Source organism: Notolepis coatsorum, assembly GCF_963971535.1.
Source record: "Notolepis coatsorum genome assembly, chromosome: 3".
Classification (NCBI taxonomy): domain Eukaryota; kingdom Metazoa; phylum Chordata; class Actinopteri; order Aulopiformes; family Paralepididae; genus Notolepis; species Notolepis coatsorum.
In genome coordinates, this window is record NC_140167.1 from 193,213,146 (window position 1) to 193,237,495 (window position 24,350).

Below are 24,350 nucleotides of genomic sequence, written 5' to 3' on the forward strand. Positions count from 1 at the left end.
AAAGTCTTTCTCTGGTCTGCATCCCCTTAACAATTGTGTGTATTGAGTTGTACTGTATTGTACCCATTCTGCAATCTGTTAATAAAGTTTTCAATCAATCAATCAATCAATCAATCAGGTATATAGTAATGTTACATTTGTGACATACGATATGCAAATATACAGTACTGTTTGTTACCCATAGATCCTACTTGTTTTTAATAGGCCTACATTTTGGGAAATTAGCTTACCGTCTTCTCCAGAGAGAGACAATAAGATATATACCAGTTTCCTCTCTGTGCGTTCAGTAGAAAGCTATCTGGCTGTATGTTAGCCTTAGCTTAGCACAATGAATGGAAGCGGACATGACCGGTTAGCCTAGGCATTGTCCAACTAACACCTCTACCGAAGGCTAACCGGTCATGTCCGCTTCCATTCATTGTGCTAAGCTAAGGCTATATATAAAACAACACACACACACATTTCGGACCAGTATTAGCTTTCGTAAAATATCTGAGCCACGAAGCCACGGCTAAGTTAATGTCAAGCCCTGAACCGATAACCAGAAGAATATAAATGATAGGTATCATCAACGTACCTCTTAGTTCACATTCGTCTCCTGTTCTCCGTGTAGAAGGCTAATTGGCTGCATGTGTTAGCTAGCTAGCTACCTAGCTTAGCACAATGAATGGAAGCGGACATGACCGGTTAGCCTAGGCATTGTCCAACTAACACCTCTACCGAAGGCTAACCGGTCATGTCCGCTTCCATTCATTGTGGTAAGCTAAGGCTATATATAAAACAACACACACACACATTTCGGACCAGTATTAGCTTTTCGTAAAATATCTGAGCCACGGCTAAGTAAATGTCAAGCCCTGAACCGATAACCAGAAGAATATAAATTATAGGTATCATCAACGTACCTCTTAGTTCACATTCGTCTCCTGTTCTCCGGGTAGAAGGCTAATTGGCTGCATGTGTTAGCTAGCTAGCTACTTAGCTTAGCACAATGAATGGAAGCGGACATGACCGGTTAGCCTAGGCATTGTCCAACTAACACCTCTCCCGAAGGCTAACTGGTCATGTTCGCTTCCATTCATTGTGCTAAGCTAAGGCTAACGTGCAGCCAGATAGCTTTCTACTAAACGCACAGAGAGGAAACTGGTATCTATCTTCTTGTCTCTCTCTGGAGAAGACGATAAGCTAATATTCCAAAATGTTGGCGTGTTCTTTTAACTTGGCTAGTAAATCTGCAGTCTGCGAAACACGTTGCTAGTAATTTAGCTGTATTGTATTAGCCTGGTAGCTACCAATACACGCACGTCATCAATCTTTTTAGCAAACACATGAAACCCCACGTAGCTAAGTTAGTGCACTGCTAATCTACAATAAACTAAACTCAAATTACACCGTTTATATCCAAATGAAACGAGCTGTATGCAAGATGAAGACTTAACTTACATTTCAAATTGGAGTTATCATCAGATTAGTAGAACCTCTTCCTCCACCAATGTAGCGCCGACTGTGAATGGGTTAATTCTGATTTTAGAGGAGCGGAGGACACAAACGCCAGCTACCCCTCCCCCACACTGCAACTTCAAATGATAAATTTTTTCAACCACCTGTGGGGAGGGGTGCAGGCAGCAGTACACACACTCCAACTTGAACCACCTGTGGGGGAGGGGTGCAGGCAGCAGTACACACACTCCAACTTGAACCACCTGTGGGGGAGGGGTGCAGGGTCCGTGTACGTTTTGATAGTTCGTTTTCTGAGCTGAGCTGAGTCTTTGAGAGTGGTAGTAGATTGATTGATTGATTGATTGATTGATTGATTGATTGGAAATAAACGTTCCCAGTTTGTTATGTACATATAAACTAAGAAAAAAGATATTACAAGTTTTCTAAATTGTATGTTTATATATGCAAATGAGGCACTTCCCACATTAAATATGCACATATCATCCAATCCAATCCACTTTATTTATAAAGCACATTTAAAAACAACAAAGTTGACCAAAGTGCTGTACAAGTCCACAACATAAGATAAAACATAAAACATAAAAAATGTAATAAAAGCACACATGAGTTCCTCTCCTAGCATTCTTTGGAGTGTACTGAGATCCTTATGGGAGATGAGCAAAGCTGAATCATCTGCAAATAAGAATAAATTACAAGAACATGCTTCTCTCATATCATTTATGTACAATAAAAATAGCAATGGTCCTAAAACATGTTATGTTTTGATGAATTGAAAATGGGGGACCCTGATGTAAACAAGACAAATGTCTTTCTCTGGTCTGCATCCCATTAACAATTGTGTGTATTGAGCCGTACTGTATTGTACCCATTCTGCAATCTGTTAATAAAGTTTTCATTCATTCATTCTCCTTTTGGACTGCCCAGCTGCTAGCCTGCTAGCTAGCGTTTTAGCTTGTTCATGACGATATACGTAATAAAACGTTACGTTACGATTTTGATTATGATGTTCAGCCAAACAGAGTTTATGGGTTAGGCCAAACAGCTTTATGAGGCTACATCAACAGGCTCCTATGAGTGCAGCTAATGTTAGCTTTATGAGGCTACATCAACAGGCTCCTATGAGTGCAGCTAATGTTAGCTTTATGAGGCTACATCAACACGCTGCTATGAGTGCAGCTAATGTTAGCTTTATGAGGCTACATCAACAGGCTCCTATGAGTGCAGCTAATGTTAGCTTTATGAGGCTACATCAACAGGCTCCTATGAGTGCAGCTAATGTTAGCTTCATGAGGCTTCATCAACACGCTGCTATGAGTGCAGTTAATGTTAGCTTTATGAGGCTACATCAACAGGCTCCTATGAGTGCAGCTAATGTTCGCTTTATGAGGCTACATCAACAGGCTCCTATGAGTGCAGCTAATGTTAGCTTTATGAGGCTACATCAACACGCTCCTATGAGTGCAGCTAATTTTAGCTTTATGAGGCTACATTAACATGCTCCTATGAGTGCAGCTAATGTTAGCTTTATGAGGCTACATCAACAGGCTCTTATGAGTGCAGCTAATGTTAGCTTTATGAGGCTACATCAACACGCTGCTATGAGTGCAGCTAACATTAGCTTTATGAGGCTACATCAACAGGCTCCTATGAGTGCAGCTAATGTTAGCTTTATGAGGCTACATCAACAGGCTCCTATGAGTGCAGCTAATGTTAATTTTATGAGGCTACATCAACAGGCTCCTATGAGTGCAGCTAATGTTAGCTTTATGAGGCTACATCAACAGGCTCCTATGAGGGCAGCTGATGTTAGCTTTATGAGGCTACATCAACAGTCTCATATGAGTGCAGCTAATGTTAGCTTTATGAGGCTACATCAACATGCTGCTATGAGTGCAGCTAACGTTAGCTTTATGAGGCTACATCAACAGGCTGCTATGAGTGCAGCTAATGTTAGCTTTATGAGGCTACATCAACACGCTGCTATGAGTGCAGCTAATGTTAGCTTTATGAGGCTACATCAACAGGCTCCTATGAGTGCAGCTAATGTTAGCTTTATGAGGCTACATCAACACGCTGCTATGAGTGCAGCTAATGTTAGCTTTATGAGGCTACATCAACACGCTGCTATGAGTGCAGTTAATGTTAGCTTTATGAGGCTACATCAACACGCTCCTATGAGTGCAGCTAATGTTAGCTTTATGAGGCTACATCAACACGCTGCTATGAGTGCAGCTAATGTTAGCTTTATGAGGCTACATCAACACGCTTGTATGAGTGCAGCTAATGTTAGCTTTATGAGGCTACATCAACAGGCTCCTATGAGTGCAGCTAATGTTAGCTTTATGAGGCTACATCAACACGCTCCTATGAGTGCAGCTAATGTTAGCTTTATGAGGCTACATCAACACGCTCCTATGAGTGCAGCTAATGTTAGCTTTATGAGGCTACATCAACAGGCTCCTATGAGTGCAGCTAATGTTAGCTTTATGAGGCTACATCAACACGCTGCTATGAGTGCAGCTAACGTTAGCTTTATGAGGCTACATCAACAGGCTCCTATGAGTGCAGCTAACGTTAGCTTTATGAGGCTACATCAACAGGCTCCTATGAGTGCAGCTAATGTTAGCTTTATGAGGCTACATCAACAGGCTCCTATGAGTGCAGCTAATGTTAGCTTTATGAGGCTACATCAACACGCTGCTATGAGTGCAGCTGACGTTAGCTTTATGAGGCTACATCAACACACTGCTATGAGTGCAGCTAATGTTAGCTTTATGAGGCTACATCAACACGCTGCTATGAGTGCAGCTAATGTTAGCTTTATGAGGCTACATCAACACGCTGCTATGAGTGCAGCTAATGTTAGCTTTATGAGGCTACATCAACACGCTGATATGAGTGCAGCTAATGTTAGCTTTATGAGGCTACATCAACAGGCTCCTATGAGTGCAGCTAATGTTAGCTTTATGAGGCTACATCAACAGGCTCCTATGTTGTTAGTGGTAGCCTGTAGGAGCTATAGAGTCTACATCAGCGGTTCTCAACAGGGGTGCCCGCAGAGAGCTGCCAGGGGTGCATTGAGATTTAAAAAGAAGGAAAAAAAAGTAAATTTTTTATTATTTATTTTTAATTTATTTTTGATTACAGAAAATTATCACTAAAGTGCTATCTGTTGCAGTTGCACTGTTTTCCATGAAAATACCATATTTGGATAAGTTTGACCATTTCTCAAAATCTGAAAATCATTATGAAACAGAAAAGGATCACCAAGTTACTCTGGATAAAAAAAAAACTTTACAGACAACATTGAGACAAAGCTTCCTGACACATCTCCATCCAAACTCTTGGAAGAACTCATTGAAATCTCATCTGATACCACCTGGAGAGCTAGTTTCAGAGTGCAGCAGTTACGGTGTTGATACCATTCAGCACCACATATCTGTGTGAAGCTGGCTTTTCATCCAGCATATAGCCCAGGTACTTCACTGCTGTTCTTGCTGCTATAACCTCAGACCCTAATTCTACCTTGAGTTCAGGAGCCTTTTTTAAGTGAAGTGAGAGCCTATTGTCAGACAGCCAATTCCTAACCTTAGAGAGTTCCTCTCCTAGCATTCTTTGGAGTGTACTGAGATCCTTATGGGAGATGAGCAAAGCTGAATCATCTGCAAATAAGAATAAATTACAAGAACATGCTTCTCTCATATCATTTATGTACAATACAAATAGCAATGGTCCTAAAACATGTTATGTTTTGATGAATTGAAAATGGGGGACCCTGATGTAAACAAGACGAAAGTCTTTCTCTGGTCTGCATCCCCTTAACAATTGTGTGTATTGAGCTGTACTGTATTGTACCTATTCTACAATCTGTTAATAAAATGTTCAATCAATCAATCAATCAAACTCCCCCTCCCCCATGCTGCTATGATGCCTGCATTTCCTCAAGGGGATCAATAAAGGAATATCTTATCTTATAATTATCTAAATGAATAACAAACTGTTAATTATGACTATTGTAAACAAGACAAATGTCTTTCTCTGGTCTGCATCCCATTAACAATTGTGTGCATTGAGCCGTACTGTATTGTACCCATTCTGCAATCTGTTAATAAAGTTTTCATTCATTCATTCTCCTTTTGGATTGCCCAGTTGCTAGCCTGCTAGCTAGCGTTTTAGCTTGTCCATGACGATATACGTACTAAAGTAAAACGTTACGTTACGATTTTGATTATAATGTTCAGCCAAACATTACTTTGCATAATCTATGCAATAGTGTCATTGCATAAAATAGCAGTGCTATAGGCGCCCTCATTGTATAATAGTATAATGCTAGTACTGTACTACAATACCCAGAATGCAGAGGAGTGACACGTTAGGTCACAAGCAGCCAATAAAAAAATCCCCTCTCAGACCACGTGAGGTCACGTAGCTGAGCGCTAGCCTGCTAGCTAGCGTTTTAGCTTGTTCATGACTGTAGTATCTTAATAGAAGAGACCGTGGTAGTGCTCAGTTGTGCTTTATTCACAGTTGGTATTCATACAGGTAAAACTAAACAGTGAAACCGCAGCCAGTCCCTCTGGCTGCTACCTTATTCTGACACAGAGCGCTCCGAGGTGCCTCTGGTTCACGTAACAGTAACCAATGATAAGCAAGACACGTGACACCTTAACATCAGGGGAGTTGTAGTCCTACACTACACTACACTCCTCCCCATCGGCGTATTTAGACCACTATCACTAGGGCACGTGCCCTACTGATGATCGTCTGTGCCCCAGTGATAATTTTTCTTTTTTTTTCTTTTTCTTTTTTAACAAATGTTTTTTATTTTCCCTTTTTTAACATGATCAAATGATCATTTAACATGATCAAATAATTATTATAATATTTTTTACTTCGCTTTGAAATATTATAGTGAAATATTTTGCACTGCATTTATCTTGTTGAAATCCTCCAACAGGCTCTTTTTTGTAAGTTGACTGGTTTGCACACCAATAATACAGTGCAATAATAGAATAGTAGAATAGATAGTAAAATTATGCAATAGAATGGCCAGAGTAAAATAGTGCTACAGTACAATCAACAGCGGGGTGTATTAGAAGGCTATGGTGAAGAGGTACATTTTTACCTTATTTCTGAAAATATTAAGAGATCTAGCTTCCCTAATGTCCATAGGTAGTGTGTTCCATAACTTTGGTGCATAGTTAGCAAAGGCTGCATCCCTGATTTTCTTTATGGCTGCTTTTTTTTTTTTTTTAGACTGTGGCTTGGAACCTTCAATAGTAGTAGATGATCACAATGTTTATACTTTGTATATAAGGAGGAGGACCTTGAAATCAATTCTAAATGTTACCAGAAGCCAGTGTAGGTTACTTACTTGTAACTTCGGGTTTGATCCAAGGAGTAAGTTGCCCCATATTGCTCTGTAACATTTCTCTTTTTGTTATAGGACCGACTAGTAGGATTTCAGTTTTGCCCTCATTTAATTTTAGGAAGTTGTTCGTCATCCATTTGTTTATTGCTAAGAGACAGGCGGAAATGGAGTTTATAGCTGTGTGATCATTTGGTTCAGCGGAGATGTACAATTGTGTGTCATCTGCGTAACTATGGAAACATACATTTTGCTTTCTAATGATGTCTCCTCAATGTTCAATGTTCAATGCAATGTTCAATGCAAGTAAAGCACTTTAAACTTTAAGTATGACTAAATGCTTTATTGACTATATATATAGTAACTGTTCCAAAATGCATAGATTTCTATGTATTTTAGGGGTTTGGGTGGCTAGCTCTTTTTAATATAAATGTCAGATTGTTTTATTTATTTCATAGATTTCTATGCATTTCAGGAGTTTGGGGGGCTGGCTCCCCAAAATAATTAAATAACATAACCCTAACCTAACCCTAAAACCGAAATAAAGTTAAAAAAAAATTGTTACAAAATCCACCCATTTTCACCCACAAACCGGCCAAAACCGGCCAAATTTTTTCCGCGGTTGCGCTGCGCTTCTTAGTTTTTGGTGCCCTTCTGTGCCCTACTGAAGTGCTGGGTCTAGATACGCCCCTGCTCCTCCCCTACCCTGATTCCTGATATTACAGATCTAATCTGTCTGGGGGTTTTGCATTTCGTTTTGGTCTACTACTTCCCCTGACCTGAGGACCATCAGTCCCTAGTATTACTCGCTCTTCCCTTTCAGGCTGTGGTAACTTAGTTGACACCATTTGATTCACATGTCTTTAACATACTTTGTTCTGAACCTCCACCATGTATGTAACCGGGCATAATGGCCTCACAATCCTCCCATGAACCCACTTTTCTCCTTCCCCTCCCCTATAGTTTTTCACCAACACCCGCTGGTGAGGTTGAAATGATCGGACCCTCTTCTGCGGTCCCTCCGGGCTCCGCTGTGTGCTCTGTTGTCCCGTCTCTGCACCGCTGGGCTGTATCAGCAACAGTCTCGTCCTCAGTTTCCGTCCCAAGAACAGTTCTGCCGGTGTTTTACCCGTCACACAATGGGGGGTGCTCCTGTAACAAAACAAAAAGTCTTGAATAGAGTGCTGCGTTGTGATACTCTGACTCTTTGCTTTTTCCAGCGCCTTTTTCAGATTCTGCACCAGGCGCTCTGCAGCCCCATTAGAGGCAGGGTGGTACGGCGGCGACCGTGTGTGTTTCACCCCATTGTTCCTGAGAAAGTCCTGAAATGTCCGTGACTGAAATGGGGGGCCATTGTCTGACACCAGTTCCTCTGGCAGTCCATAGTTTGCGAAGAACCCCCTCAGAACCTCCACTGTTTTCTCCGCTGTCGTTGTCATCATCAATGACACTTCTGGCCACTTAGAGAAACTGTCTGTTAACACCATGAACTTATGTTTGCCTTTGTCTGCAAAATCCACGTGGACCCTCTGCCACGGTCTCACTGCACCAGTCCATGCATGCACCGGAGCCGTCGGTGGTGTGTTTCTAGTCAGTTGACAAGGGTTACATGTGGCCACCAGGTTTTCAATGTCTCTGTCCAGGTTTGGCCACCAAAAATGGCTACGTGCTCTGGTCTTCATTCTCACTATACCCAGGTGATCGTCATGTAACTCTTTTAACATTTGTGACCTCAGTACGGGAGGAATGACCACTCTAAAACCCCACATCACACAATCACTCTCTACAGACAGTTCTGTATGTCTCACCCAGTATGGTTTTAGTTCCTCCTCCGTGACATGCTTAGGCCACCCTTTCTGTGTGAAATCTTTCACTGTTCTCATTACTGCATCACTCTTGGTGTGCTCTGCGATCTCTCTAGCAGAGATAGGGATCTCATCTAAGAACGAGACTCTGAAGTCCGGGCTACACTCGTGTGCCTCTGCCTGCATCTGTAACCTAGATAATGCATCCGCATTCCCATGTGTCAGGGCGGCCTTATACTGAATATCGTACTGGTAGGCTGCTAGAATTAGGGCCCATCTCTGCAGTCTTGCTGCTGCTAATGTGGGAACACCTGTCTTAGGTCCTAAGATCTTGACCAGTGGCTGATGGTCTGTACAGAGGGTACATTTTCGACCATACAAATATTCATGGAACTTTTTTACTCCAAAAATGATACTGAGGGCCTCCTTCTCTATTTGCGCATAATTTACCTCTGCCTTGGACAGGGTTCATGAGGCATATGCTATTGGCTGCTCACTGCCATCTGGTAGCTTGTGTGATATCACCGCCCCTATCCCGTATGGGGAAGCGTCACAGGCCATTATCACTGGTAACTGGGGGTCAAAATGCGCTAGCACTGGTGCTGCTGTCAGCATCTTCTTGGTTCTCTCAAAAGCCTCTTGACGCTGCTTTGACCAGACCCATTCCTGTCCTTTCTGTAGTAGTTCTGTCATAGGTTTTATCTCAGTAGATAAAGAAGGCATGAATTTCCCATAGTAGGTTAACAAAGACAGAAACGCCCTCAACTCTGTGGTGTTTTTGGGCACAGGGGCCTTTTCGATGGCCTCCGTTTTCTCCTGAAGGGGGTGTAACCCCTGTGCATCTATGCGATGGCCCAAATAGCACACACTGTCCTGAAAGAAAGCACACTTTCCCTTGTTTACTCTCAGCCCATATTGATCCAACCTCTGCAGTACCCTTTCTAGGTTTTTCATATGACTGTCTGTGTCATTGCCTGTCACCAATATGTAATCTAGAAAACAGACTACCCCATCTAACCCTTGCAGCACTTGATCCATTGTTCGTTGAAATATGGCTGGAGCGCTGGCTACCCCATAAGGCAAGCGATTGTATCTGTATAACCCTTTTGGTGTGTTGATTGTTAAGTATTTCTTGCTCTCCTCTTCTAATTCCATCTGCTGATATGCCTGAGTCAAATCTAGCTTTGTAAAATGTTTCCATCCTGCTAACTTGGCAAATAGGTCTTGTGTCCTGGGAAGAGGATACTGATCTACATCCAGAAATGGATTTACTGTTTCTTTGTAGTCCCCAGATATGCAAACTGTGTTGTCTCTCTTTGGAATATTCACTATGGGTGCTGCCCACTCACTGTGTGGCACTGGAGAAATAACCCCTTGCTTCTCCAAGTCATCTAGCTGTTTGTTTACAGCTTCCCTCAAAGCATACGGAACAGACCTGGCTTTGCAAAACCTAGGTTTTGCATGTGGGGACACATACATTTTAGCCTTAACCCCTGTCACTTTACCCAAACCATTGCCAAATACCTGCATATATGTCTGACACAGGGACTCCACCGGATCCCCTATCCTGTTGACCTTAGACCAGTCTAGGTTTAATGGTCTTATCCAATTACGACCCATGAGTGCAGGACCCCGCCCCCTGGCTACCACTAAGGGTAACTGCAACTTCTGTTCCCCACTCTCAACTGTGACCATTATCTTCCCCATTAGCTCCAATGGCTCATCTGTGTACGTTTTCAACTTAGTCATACATGGAAGTAATGTTACATTTTTGAACTTGGCATGGTACATACTCTCTGATATGACTGACAACGCGGCACCTGTATCCACCTCCATACATATTTTCTGATCATTACATTTCACAAACACATTGTATGGTTTCTCATACTCACAATCCATATTAGGTCGGACTGTGTACAGTCCCATTTGAGTCTGTTCCTCTGAACCGGACCCGTACTCTGCCTGTTCATGTTCAGTCTCTGACATCATGTTGACTCCTCCTCCTCGCCCGCCTCTGTGCTGGGCCGCGAGCGTTGCTCTCCCTCACTGATCTTGTCCATTGAATTGGCCCCTCTTCCTGCAAGCCCTCTCCAGATGCCCCGTCGTCTTGCAAATCCGACACTGGTCCACGCTAAAACCCTGTCACATGCTGCATTCAGCAGCTTACTGCGCAGATCGTTACTTGTGATACCGCAGATAAACTGGTCACGAAACTGCTCTTCCATTGATGTTCCAAACGCACACCAAGAAGCCAATCCTTTCAATGCCGCCACATATTCCGTGAGCGATTCACCAGAGAGCTGTTTGCGATTTCTGAATGTATACCTCTCTGCTAGCACATTCTTCTTCGGTGAAAAATAGGCTCTCACTGCCGTTAACAAGTCCTTCAAGTCCACGTTGCCTGGCCTGTCCGGCGCCACCAAATCCTTGAGCAATGTAAACGTTTTAGCTCCTACCACGGAGAGAAACACAGCCTTTTGCCGGCCTGCCGCAATGTTGTTTGCGATGAAAAACTGCTGAAGTCTCTCTTCATAGGCTTCAAATGTCTCTATCGTCTCATCAAACACCAGTCCCGTTTCTAGACTGTACAGCGCCATTCCTTTTTTGCACTTCCCCGCCACGAGTTCCAAGAGAAAAAAAAACGTGGAAGCTAGCTTGACTGTTATTCTTTCTTCGGCTACAAGCCTACAACCTCTATTTCCGAGGTGGACACAAACGTGTGTTTTCCTTTATCCTCGTCGCCACTGTAGTATCTTAATAGAAGAGACCGTGGTAGTGCTCAGTTGTGCTTTATTCACAGTTGGTATTCATACAGGTAAACAGTGAAACCGCAGCCAGTCCCTCTGGCTGCTACCTTATTCTGACACAGAGCACTCCGAGGCGCCTCTGGTTCACGTAACAGTAACTGTAGCTGAGGGGCTACACAACCCGGACTGTATTAAAGATTGTTTAGATTAAACCACTACTAAATATTATTACTTGCCAGACAGTACAGTTAGGTAAATATGGCAGACACTCAATTGACGGCACGGGGACAAGGATATCAAGTTTACAGTATTTTAATAGTCATATCAATATACAACTGAATTATTACGTTGCTCTTTTAATAGTAGAATGTCAGAGTATCAAAGTCAGGGGGAATGAATATTTCCTAGGTTAAGAATACTCGACCGGAGCTCTGCAGGGAGTGAGAGAAGGCGATACAGGGCAAAGCATGGGTGGGTAGCTGGAGACGATGATTTCCCCTGTGGAGTTGTAAGCTCCGGAGGAATGGAAGAATAGTCGGATAATCCTGGGGTCACTGAAGAAAAGGGGGTCTCGTACGGATCCAGTCCTTGTAATCCAAGTGCCCGATGGCAGGGTTAATAACTCTTAATCCAAAGCCCGATGGCAGAGATGGTAGCTAGCTAGCTTCGTTTGTACTGGAAGCTAGCCCGATGACGGTCTTCAGGGAGTAGTTAGATCCAAACTCCGATGGTCTTAACTATACGCTTCTCCACGTTACTTCGCTTACACAAGTCACTATACTACGCCAATAATGGCTCTACAATATTATGGTCGTATCTAAGTAGCTACTAGCTATCCGTAACGATACACCGCGGGTAGGTCTGTGTACAACGGTACCGAACGTATTACAATCTCGCTCGGCTGCTTCTCCTGTTCTGCTACTGCCGACTCATTACTTCCACTGCTCACATGTTCACTCGTTCTGCACAATCGTTACTGTGTTCTCGTTTCTCTGCTCGTTAGGTTACTGCTGCTTGCGCCATCTACAATATATATACTCAGACTGATTTCTAGAGCGCAGCCGAATTACCTGTCCGGAATCAATGCGCCTGCTATCGGCATGTCTGAACTTGCCCGATCACATCTTTGAACTTGTCTGAGGGGCGCGTCTGCTGGCGCCTCCAATGTCAAGGGCGGTGCCCAGTTAAGCGAGCGAATAATACTATGATGCAAACGGAAGCTTAAAGGTATATAGCTTATATATATAAACAATATACAAGTTATACAAAATAATAAACGCAGATTCTCAGTGTTAATCTGGCCCTTCAGAACAGCCGCCTCCTAATTAGTCCGCACCTAATTAGTAAATAAATGGGGCACAGATTAATATTAAGGTCAAGTCAACTTCTCCATACTGTGCTATGGGGAGTTGGAAGCAATCTATAAAGTCAGTGGGTTATCGTCGTCGTCAGGGGAGTCAGGGATCTTCGGCATCTCTATCAACTTGGCTACTGGTCTGGTGTAGGTCCGCCCTTGGGCGATGACTTCTGCTGCTCTGACCTTCCCATCGGAACCAGTAATCACTTTGCTCACACGGCCGGCCGGCCACGTAGCTCGGGGTAGTGACTGGTCTATTATCATCACGACGGTATTCACTGTCAGGTTGTCCCTGTCTTTAACCCACTTCTGACGGGCTGGAAGGGAGGGTAGGTAGCGTAGGAGGAAGCGGGCCCAAGACTGGTCGGCCAGTACTTGGCCGTGTCTCCACATCCTCCGTCCGTTCATCTCGTCCTGTCTGTACACCGTCTGAGGAAGGGCCGGGTCCGGCCGCTCCATCAAGAGGTGGTTTGGGGTGATGGGTTCGATGTCAGCTACGTCGCTTGGAGCGTAGCTGAGGGGTGTGGAGTTCAGAACTCCCTTTTCTTGAGCCCTCAGGTAGGCCACTGTTCCGTACGCCACTTCTGAGGCGTCGCTGAAGACGTGCAGGTCTGTCTGACACTTCTCCAGTCGCACGGTAGGGGGGAAGTGACTCCGCGGGATGGCCACCTCGCGGAGTGAGACAAGTTCACCCTCCCACTCTCTCCATGGGGTAGCTAGGTACTCGGGTATGGGGTCTTCCCAGCCCTGCTCCTTGGCTCACCGGCATCTTTGCCCGCTTCAAGAGTGGGGTTGCGTATCTGAACACTCCGTCGACCTCGACTCTCGTAGTCCTCTGATCTAGTGGAGCGATGGCATACTTGTCCTCTTTGGGCCGAACCATCCTGCGTTCGGTCTTGAATGGCATCGTGTCTAGTGTCCATAGCCCCTCAACGGGCTGTAAGAGAGTGTTGTCTGTGTCGCTCACCTTGGTGTAAAGGCAGCGGGTGGATGTTGGTTGGCTGGCAGGTCCGTAGAGGGGGCCCTGGAGCGTCCACCCCAGTCGGGTCTTAACCGCGGCTGGGCATCCTTTGGGTCCGATGTGGGCCGCCTTGATTGGGACAATGAGGTCCGCGTGGTCGGAGCCAATGAGTAGGGTCGGTGTAGCTCCGCTGATGAGCGGTATGGGCAGTTGGCGTAGGTGGTCGTACTTCTCCATCAGCTGTGGGATGGGGTAATCGTAGCGTGACAAACCTATGTCGTAGCTCATGAACGCCTTTTTGATGCTGTACCGCTTCTCGGGCTGATCGATCGCTGCTATGGTGAACGAGACGTTTTCACCCTTTATTGTCTTTAAGTCTCGACTAATGGTACGGAGGGTCATCGTCTCCTCTGAGCCCTGCAGGTCCAACTGGGTCGCGGCGGAGGCGAGGAGGAGTGTCTTCTCCGACCCGTCGTCGAGGACGGCGTAGGTGTCGAGTACCTTGTCTCCGTGGCTGAGGAGTACTCGTACTACCTTGATGAGCACTCTGGGGCTCCCACTATTCGCGGGGTCGATGTGGATCACTTCTGTTCCCTGGTCGCTTTGTAGAGCTAATCTTCGCTTGGGGGCCTCGCACAGTGATTCGTGGTAAGTGGCGTCTGGGGAGTCAGCCTTAATCCACTGATCCATTTCGGCGATGGTCAGTCTCTTGAATGCGTCGCACTGTGCCAGCCAGTGTCCTCTGTTGCAGTAATAACATGTGATCTTCCATTCCTCTTTGGCGGGGGGGTTGTGACTCTTCTGTTGTGGCGCCGACTCGGCCTGGTACGCGTAGTACCGTGACTGCCAGTGTCCGCTGCGGCAGTAAGTACACCAGGGGGGGTTTCAAGACTCTTCTGTGGTGACACCGACTCGGCCTGGTACATCACTGTGATGGGCCTACTTTGGTCTCCTGGTGGGCGCTTGTTGCTCTTGCGCAGTGCTTCGAGGTGAGCGCCGTCACACTTGCCACACTTCTTCTTAAGGCGGCATTCTGCTGCCATGTGGCCGCGCGCGCAGCGGAAGCAGCGGCGGTTATCTTTAAGCCACTGACTTACTTCGGCTGTGGTTAGTCTCTTGAATGCGTCGCACTGTGACAGCCAGTGTTCACTGTCGCAGTATTGACAGACAATCTTCCATTTCTCCTTGGCGTGGGGGTTGTGACTCGTCTGCCGTGACACCGCCTCGGCCTGGTGCATCACGGTGATGGGCCTGCTTTGGTCTTTAAACCTTCTCGGTCCCTCTTTAATGTTCGAGCCACCCCATGCGAAGGTGTCAATCCTTAGGCTGCTGACCTCCCTGGCTAGGAAGTCAGCAAGGTCCAGGAGTGACTGTTCTGGGCCATTCGGGTCACGGTAGTTTCTTTGCCGCCGAAAACGTTCTTGGCGGAATGGGGGGAGCTTCTCCAATATGCGCTCCACGTTGGAGTTGGCGTACAACTCGTACATCCCCTTCTCTCGTTGGGACCCGAGCATCCCTACCAGGGATTGTACTTTGACGGACAGGTCGTCCAGTGCTCGGTTGTCTCTAGCCGGGGGGAGACGTTCAATCTCACGTATCTCCTGAATGACATAGTCCCATGTACGTCCATAACGTGCGTCGAGGGCCACTAGGGCATCAGAATAGGGAGTCTGTCAATTGGAGTATGCTAGCGCTATGTTGTGCGCTCTAGTTACCTTGAGGTGCTTAAGGAGGATGGCATACTTGTATGACTCGTCCTGTACTCCGGACATAATTGTCTCTAGGCACATGCGCAGCTCGGTATACTGCGCTCGGTCTTCTCTTGTGAAGTCTGGGAATGTGGGTGTCCCAATGTAGGATGCCATGGATGGCTGTGACACTGACGCCCGTCGGGGGAGAGGCAGAGGCCTCCTTGGCGAGTCTCCCCGTGCGTGGGGTCGTTGGTTCGTGCTGGGTGGGAACCAGAGGCTGGGTTCCCAGGCATTATTCCTCGGTGCTGTCTGTTGCTCGAACTCCCCACTGGGACGTTCAACGCAGCGTGTCGGGACTGAGACCGGGGCTGCACTGTTCCTCCTGGTCTGAGATGGGTCCGTGCGGGTGGGCTTTCTGTACTCCCTCGTCCTCCGCTAGGCTTTGTAGTCGCTCGGTTAGCTGCTCTGCAACGTAAGCAGGTTCTTCCCGTAGGCTGGGTCCCGTGTAGATTGGTCGGGGAGGGGAAGGTGCCCTCGACCCGTATCGTGATGATCTCCGGGAGCTCCGGGTGGAAGAGTGGGGCGTCACCCTCTGGAGCGCTTGCTCCATCATTTGTGCTTGTAGGCGGTCTCGTTCTGCCTCGCGCTGCGCATTTGCGCGGTCTCGCTCCATGGTTTCTTGAGCCTGGATGCGCCTCTCTTCCAGTCTGAGATGTATCGCGGCGTCAGCCTGGAGGCGACTCTCTTCCAGTCTGAGATGTTCACGCTCACTCTCTCGTTGCGCCTGGAGGCGGTCTCTTTCGGTTGAAGCTGCCAGCGTGGCGATCAGGACTTGCGCTAGCCTCTGGTCGGTCTCGCTTGGGGATGACGCTGATGATGGTGATCTGGAGTTGGCAGGGCTTGGCGGTGACCTGGTCTCTTTACGCGCTCCGAGGTCCATCTCGGGGGCGCTGTACTTTATCTTCTCCCGCGCTCCGAGGTCCATCTCGGGGGCGCGGTGCTCTTTTCTCTGGTGCGCTCCGAGGTCCATCTCGGGGGCGCGTTCTTTATCCTCTTGCGCTCCGAGGTCCATCTCTGAGGCGCGGTCTTTATCTTCTTGCGCTCCGAGGTCCATCTCGGGGGCGCGGTGGTCTATGGGCATAGTCAAGTCATGTCCCGCTTGTCCCCCCGTGAGCTAAGTCAGTTTCACTTAAACCAGCTTGGGTCTCTACCGGTGGGGCTGACAGGTCGATAAGGTTGGGCATACTTAAGCTACTAATTTTATCCTTGCTTAACGTCCTTTTAGATAAGCTAGGAGGTAGATCTACAGCGTAGCTCTCCAAGTGGGGAGGGGGCTGACGCTGGCGCCTAGGGCGCTCTAGTGGGGGAGAGCCGTTTGGAGAGTGTCCGCCGCTGGCCATATTATTATTAATATGATTATTATTACTGATACCCTCCGGCTCGAAGGACCAATTGTAGCTGAGGGGCTACACAACCCGGACTGTATTAAAGATTGTTTAGATTAAGCCACTACTAAATATTATTACTTGCCAGACAGTACAGTTAGGTAAATATGGCAGACACTCAATTGACGGCACAGGGACAAGGATATCAAGTTTACAGTATTTTAATAGTCATATCAATATACAACTGAATTATTACGTTGCTCTTTTAATAGTAGAATGTCAGAGTATCAAAGTCAGGGGGAATGAATATTTCCTAGGTTAAGAATACTCGACCGGAGCTCTGCAGGGAGTGAGAGAAGGCGATACAGGGCAAAGCATGGGTGGGTAGCCGGAGACGATGATTTCCCCTGTGGAGTTGTAAGCTCCGGAGGAATGGAAGAATAGTCGGATAATCCTGGGGTCACTGAAGAAAAGGGGGTCTCGTACGGATCCAGTCCTTGTAATCCAAGTGCCCGATGGCAGGGTTAATAGCTCTTAATCCAAAGCCCGATGGCAGAGATGGTAGCTAGCTAGCTTCGTTTGTACTGGAAGCTAGCCCGATGACAGTCTTCAGGGAGTAGTTAGATCCAAACTCCGATGGTCTTAACTATACGCTTCTCCACGTTACTTCGCTTACACAAGTCACTATACTACGCCAATAATGGCTCTACAATATTATGGTCGTATCTAAGTAGCTACTAGCTATCCGTAACGATACACCGCGGGTAGGTCTGTGTACAACGGTACCGAACGTATTACAATCTCGCTCGGCTGCTTCTCCTGTTCTGCTACTGCCGACTCATTACTTCCACTGCTCACATGTTCACTCGTTCTGCACAATCGTTACTGTGTTCTCGTTTCTCTGCTCGTTAGGTTACTGCTGCTTGCGCCATCTACAATATATATACTCCGACTGATTTCTAGAGCGCAGCCGAATTACCTGTCCGGAATCAATGCGCCTGCTATGGGCATGTCTGAACTTGCCCGGACACGTCTTTGAACTTGTCTGAGGGGCGCGTCTGCTGGCGCCTCCAATGTCAAGGGCGGTGCCCAGTGAGGCGAGCGAATAATACTATGATGCAAACGGAAGCTTAAAGGTATATAGCTTATATATATAAACAATATACAAGTTATACAAAATAATAAACGCAGATTCTCAGTGTTAATCTGGCCCTTCAGAACAGTAACCAATGATAAGCAAGACACCTGACACCTTAACATCAGGGGAGTTGTAGTCCTACACTACACTACAATGACGATATACGTACTAAAACGTTACGTTACAATTTTGATTATGATGTTCAGCCAAACATGACTTTGCATAATCTATGCAATAGTGTCATTGCATAAAATAGCAGTGCTATAGGCGCCCTCGTTGTATAATAGTATATTATATGCTAGTACTGTACTACAATACCCAGAATGCAGAGGAGTGACACGTTAGGTCATGAGCAGCCAATAAAAGAATCCCCTCTCAGACCACGTGAGGTCACGTAGCTAGCTGCGTGCATGCAGATGAGTGACAGGTCACGAGCAGCCAATCAAAACAATCCCCTCTCAGACCAACCAATCAGAAATAGTCTCCAATGGTCCTCACACACATCTGCGCCAAACACACATTTCCCCTGCAGTTCTCGAGTGTGTCCTGAAGGAATGCTGATGAGTCCGGGTGAAATCAATAATTATATTAGTCTGAGGACCTATTCTAAAAAATGTATATTAGGGACTTAAAGATCATTTTAAAGTCATCTAAAGTATATTATTTCTGAGGACCAGGAAAAAGTCCTCGCAAGTGGATTTGTCCTCACAATGAAGGTTGGCCGAGCATAGAATGTCCTTGCAACAAGTACCTATAACACACACACACACACACACACACACACACACACACACACACACACACACACACACACACACACACACACACACACACACACACACACACACACACACACACACACACACACATCCCTATGAAGATATGCTTATTTCGGTCTCTATCACCCTACCTCTCGATGGGGCCTATTTTCTCTCCAATTAAGTCCTTAATTGCTCTGGATAATAAAGAGTCTATTAATCCTGTGTCTGCTAATAAAACCCCAGCTGTCAGGCAGGCGGCTGCCAACACGCAACAGTCACCAGCTCCGCTCGGGTCTGACACCAGTGTGTGTGTGTGTGTGTGTGTGTGTGTGTGTGTGTGTGTGTGTGTGTGTGTGTGTGTGAGTGTGAGTGTGAGTGTGCGTGTGCGTGCACGTGCGCGTGCGTGTGCGTGCGCGGGCGTGTGCGTGTGAGTGTGTGTGTGTGTGTGTGTGTGTGTGTGTGCGTGTGAGTGTGTGTGTGTGTGTGTGTGTGTGCGTGTGCGTGCGCGTGCGTGTGCGTGTGCGTGTGCGTGTGTGTGTGTGTGTGTGTGCGTGCGTTAGCATTTTTATTACAAGAACAACAGCCGGGAAACATTTCAGCCCAATGTTATGGTTTATATTACGGCTGAGTTCCTCTTTTGTTATTGTTATTGTTATTGTTATCAATGCTGTTTTGCTCAGTAATGTTCTGTATATTTGAATGCACTGCCTGAAATAAATCAGAATGTTTTTTTCTTTCTTTCTGTTATTCGGCTTAGACGGCAATAGAAAGGTGCAATTAGTGTCATTGATAATGAAAAACCTCTCTCTCTCTCTCTAGAGACCAACACTGGATTTACTACAGGAGAGCATTTGATCATTCATTTTTAAAATGTTATTTATTTATAATTATAATTATAATAATTATGTAAATGTGCTTATTTAATTTATATTCTTTCATATTTAATTTTTTATTTTATCTATTTATTTTACACAAATGAGCCAACCAAGTTATCCTGAATCATTGGCTCTGGCAGGTGGCCTAATAACATCTGTTCCCAGGAGATGGCACTGTGCTCACAGGGCCAAAATGAAAGTTGACCCGGGTCAAAAGAGAGAGAGAGAGTCCTTGGCTCTGTTCCAAAGCGTCCCTGTTATATCAGCACATTTTTAAATCGTCACCCCCCTCCTTAGTGGCCTCTCGCGTTTATCGCTGTCTTATCATTCACCTTTCTGCTTTGCACTGTAAATTGACAAGCTGCTGTACACGGCGCCGTTTGCCAGAGTCTCATTGATTTGTTTGAGCTGAAATAACCTGAATCATTGCCGTTCATTTGACTGGGAGATGTGCTGCTTCACCATCACCCTCCTCTTCTATTCCTCATGAGACCTGTCACTATGCTGTCTTCCTTAAAGTACAGTACTGTTGAACATACAGTACTATGTAGTGACTTCTATAGTACTATTGAACAACATACAGTACTATGTAGTAACTGTAGTAGTAGTAACTTTTACAGTACTATTGAACATACAGTACTATGTAGTAACTGTAGTAGTAGTAACCTTTACAGTACTATTGAACATACAGTACTATGTAGTAACTGTAGTAGTAGTAACCTTTACAGTACTATTGAACATACAGTACTATGTAGTAACTGTAGTAGTAGTAACCTTTACAGTACTATTGAACATACAGTACTATGTAGTAACTTCTACAGTACTATTGAGCATACAGTACTATGTAGTGACGTATACACTATTGAGCATACAGTACTATGTAGTGACTTCTACAGTACTATTGAACATACACTGTAGTGACTTCTACAGTACTATTGAACATACACTACTATGTAGTGACTTATACAGTACTATTGAGCATACAGTACTATGTAATGTACTATTGAACATAGTGTAGTGACGTATACAGTACTATTGAGCATACAGTACTATGTAGTAACTTATATAGTACTATTGAACATACAGTACTATGTAGTGGCTTCTACAGTACTATTGAGCATACAGTACTATGTAGTGACTTCTACAGTACTATTGAGCATACAGTACTATGTAGTAACTTATATAGTACTATTGAGCATACAGTACTATGTAGTGACTTCTACAGTACTATTGAACATACAGTACTATGTAGTGACTTCTACAGTACTATTGAACATACAGTACTATGTAGTAACTTATACAGTACTATTGAGCAGTGGTGCAGTGCTGGGCAACCGCGGTCAAACGGCGTTTGGGCTTCGAAGTGTGCGCATCCTATTATTATGCAAAGTCTAGGTGATAAGTGCCTAGACTTTGCATAATAATAGGATACCGTTTGGCCTCCGCCCATATTACGACTGCACCCCTGCTATTGAGCATACAGTACTATGTAGTGATCTACAGTACTATTGAACATACAGTACTATGTAGTGACTTCTATAGTACTATTGAACATACAGTGTAGTGACTTCTATAGTACTATTGAGCATACAGTACTATGTAGTGACTTCTCTTGTTACGAACTGGCTCAAGCTCGCAACAAGAATAGGGAGACACAGGCACAATTTAAGAAATAACACAGAATGTATTATAAGTAATTTAAAGGAGCAGCCAATATATATGAGTATCAGTGTGTCAGCAGTGTGTGGATGAGTGTATGTGGAGCATGAATGTGTAGGTGTAAAAGCAAAGAAAAGCAACCAAAACAAATGAACCAACATTTTACAACCAAAGAACCAAATAACCAACAACAACCAGACAAACAAAGAACCAAAACAAAGTGGGGAGTTCACCAGAGGCAGCCGCTCTCTGATATCCTGCCTGGGACACCCCGGCCCAGGTGTGCCCCAATTAGCTGCTCTGCTAATGCTCTTCCTCTGCTCTGCCAGCCAGAGCAGAGGAAGACAACACAGTGTGGGGGAGGGTCGTCACACCTCCCCCCATAAGACAGGGACCCTAGGGTCACTGTTCTCAACCCAGACATCGTATTACACTTTAATAAAAATTACATTTCCTCCAAAAAGTGACAGCTGAACATGGGTCGCATAGACATGCCCGCCAACTCCCCATCCAGCCATTCCACCCCAGCCTCAGCAACTCCAGTGCGCCAGAGAAGCCCTTTAAGAGTAGAGGGAGCCCCAGCCTCAGCAACTCCGGTGCGCCAGAGAAGCCCTTTAAGAGTAGAGGGAGCCCCAGCCTCAGCAACTCCGGTGCGCCAGAGAAGCCCTTTAAGAGTAGAGGGAGCCCCAGCCTCAGCAACTCCGGTGCGCCAGAGAAGCCCTTTAAGAGTAGAGGGAGCCCCAGCCTCAGCAACTCCGGTGCGCCAGAGAAGCCCTTTAAGAGTAGAGGGAGCCCCAGCCTCAGCAACTCCGGTGCGCCAGAGAAGCCTTTTAAGAGTAGAGGGAGCCCCAGCCTCAGCAACTCCGGTGCGCCAGAGAAGCCTTTTAAGAGAAAAGGGGTTAGTAACCGGAATGGGCAGACAGACATATTTATACACATGGGTGAAAATTATGATTTTTTTATATTTTTTTCTCTTCCTCTCTCTCCATGTTCACTCCATTCTCCTCTTTTTCCTCAGTAATCTGTTGTCTGAGCTGCTCCTCTCTGCCACCTCCTGTCTGAGCCTGGTCAACAACAGCTCGCTGCCGCTGGAGTCTACCAATCTCAGTTTTTACATCCTTCTGCAGGTTATCCAGATGTCCTTGCAGCTCAGTCAGCTTGCCCTCTGATTGGCTGAGGGAGGTCTTGAGGGCGGAGACTTCCTGGTTGTGGCTGAGGGAAACAGACAACGGGACAGCGGGCACAGGAAAAATCGCATTCTGTCGTGTTACTGCACAGGCTGGAAACACGTCTGGGTTAACTCATCCTTATGTGGCTCTCCCACCAGCGGTGCTGAAGTACCCACTAATGAAGGTGGCACATCACACTTACCAACCAAAGTCATTACCTAAAATCACTGCGACTCCTTCAACAGGCAACGAGGGCCGAACTCCCATGGACACCACCCCTTGTATCAGATCTGAGGAGAACATGAGGTTATGAAGGGGAGCCGACACAACTCGTAACCCCATCCCACGAACCCGTACATCACGACCTGTATATGATTTGGGTGAAAAAGGCAATGCTGATCCCACAATAAATGAATCCAACGCACCGGTATCTCGCAGGATTTTAACAAGTACAATGGAATCACTTACCACCAATGAAACATGACCCTCCATAATATAAGGAGAATAACCGCTTTCAATGTCTGATATTGTAGCTGTTACTGTCGCAGGTCTTGTATGCCACCTAACTGCATCAATGGCATCAGCCTTGCTACCAATACGAGCAGGTGCAGCCAACACGACAGGTCTCACCTGGCCATTTTCATTTGAGAATTCCGCCTTTGCTCTGCGACTAGGGCACTCATTCTTCCAATGCCCTTCACGCTGACAGTAATGACAATTCGTACTATCGTCATTTTCCTTCCCAGAACCATTATTAGGCCTAGAATAAGTCGATTCCACGTTTGACCCAAAACGTCTGTCTGTGCGTGGAGAAAATCTATTCTGCTACACACTACCACTTGCTTCGGCAAATGTACGTGTCGTATCTTAAGTCAATACATTGGGTTGTTTACAGTGCATACAGGTTGCTAACTAGAGGGAAGAAGGACAGAGTGATAGAATGGTCTCCTCATCTGACTTCAAATATAGCCAGCAAGGAATAAACGTGCAGTCAAGACCACAGAGTTCTTAATTCAAACTCATGTATTTATTGCCGAGAGGCCCAAAGGTGAAAATGCATCAGTTACATACAGGGATTATTCATCATTTTTCATAAGACATGATTGTACAACAGGATTGATGAGGTTTACATAATCATAGCCCATTCACGGTGGCTCTCACATCAAAACAAGTCTGCACATAAAATTAGTCATGTTTATCAATGGAATAGACTACCTTACTTTTGCCACCACATGGTTAAACCTGGTCTAAGATAGGCATCTTACTCTATACATCACAAACAGTGATTACTCCATACAGTTTACTCACGTCGCGGCAAGAGGGCAGTCTGTGGAAGTGGTGGAGACCAGAAATACCCCCTGGGGATGGGTGCATCTGTCTGGCCTCCTTCTCAAACACTGCGCTCTCTGTTAAATACTCTGATTTCCACCAATAATAACAGTCTAATAATACGTTTGGTCCAATTAGATTTGTTGATTCTATATATGGAGTCTTCTCTGTTCCTTGGGTCCCCAATCAGATGATCTTCTGGGGGGGCGTCCCGCCCCCCTGTCTCTCCTCGGAGTGTCTTCTTCCAGTATCAACAGCGGGGAGGTCTGCTGGTGGCCCCATCCTTTGCTTGATAAGGAGGGAGGCCCCTTTTCTCCACTCTGGGATGAATCAGACATTTTAACATTCCCTTTATATTATTTGATTTCCCCATATACATGGTTTGTGTAATGAATCTATGGACTATCTAGCATTAACCCCTGTGAGGTCATTGCTTCTAGGTTAATACCAAATAGTCCACCAGAGCCAGCACCAACCCTTATTTACCAGACTGACACTTTGTATTATAACTATGATTTAAAGCTTATATGGTTTACAACAAGAGTGAAATGACACTATTATCTTCATAATTAGTTTGACATTTCTAAATGGTATTCAAATCTAATGAGTCAGTTACCTTTTAAATTGATATGGTTTAGTTAGTT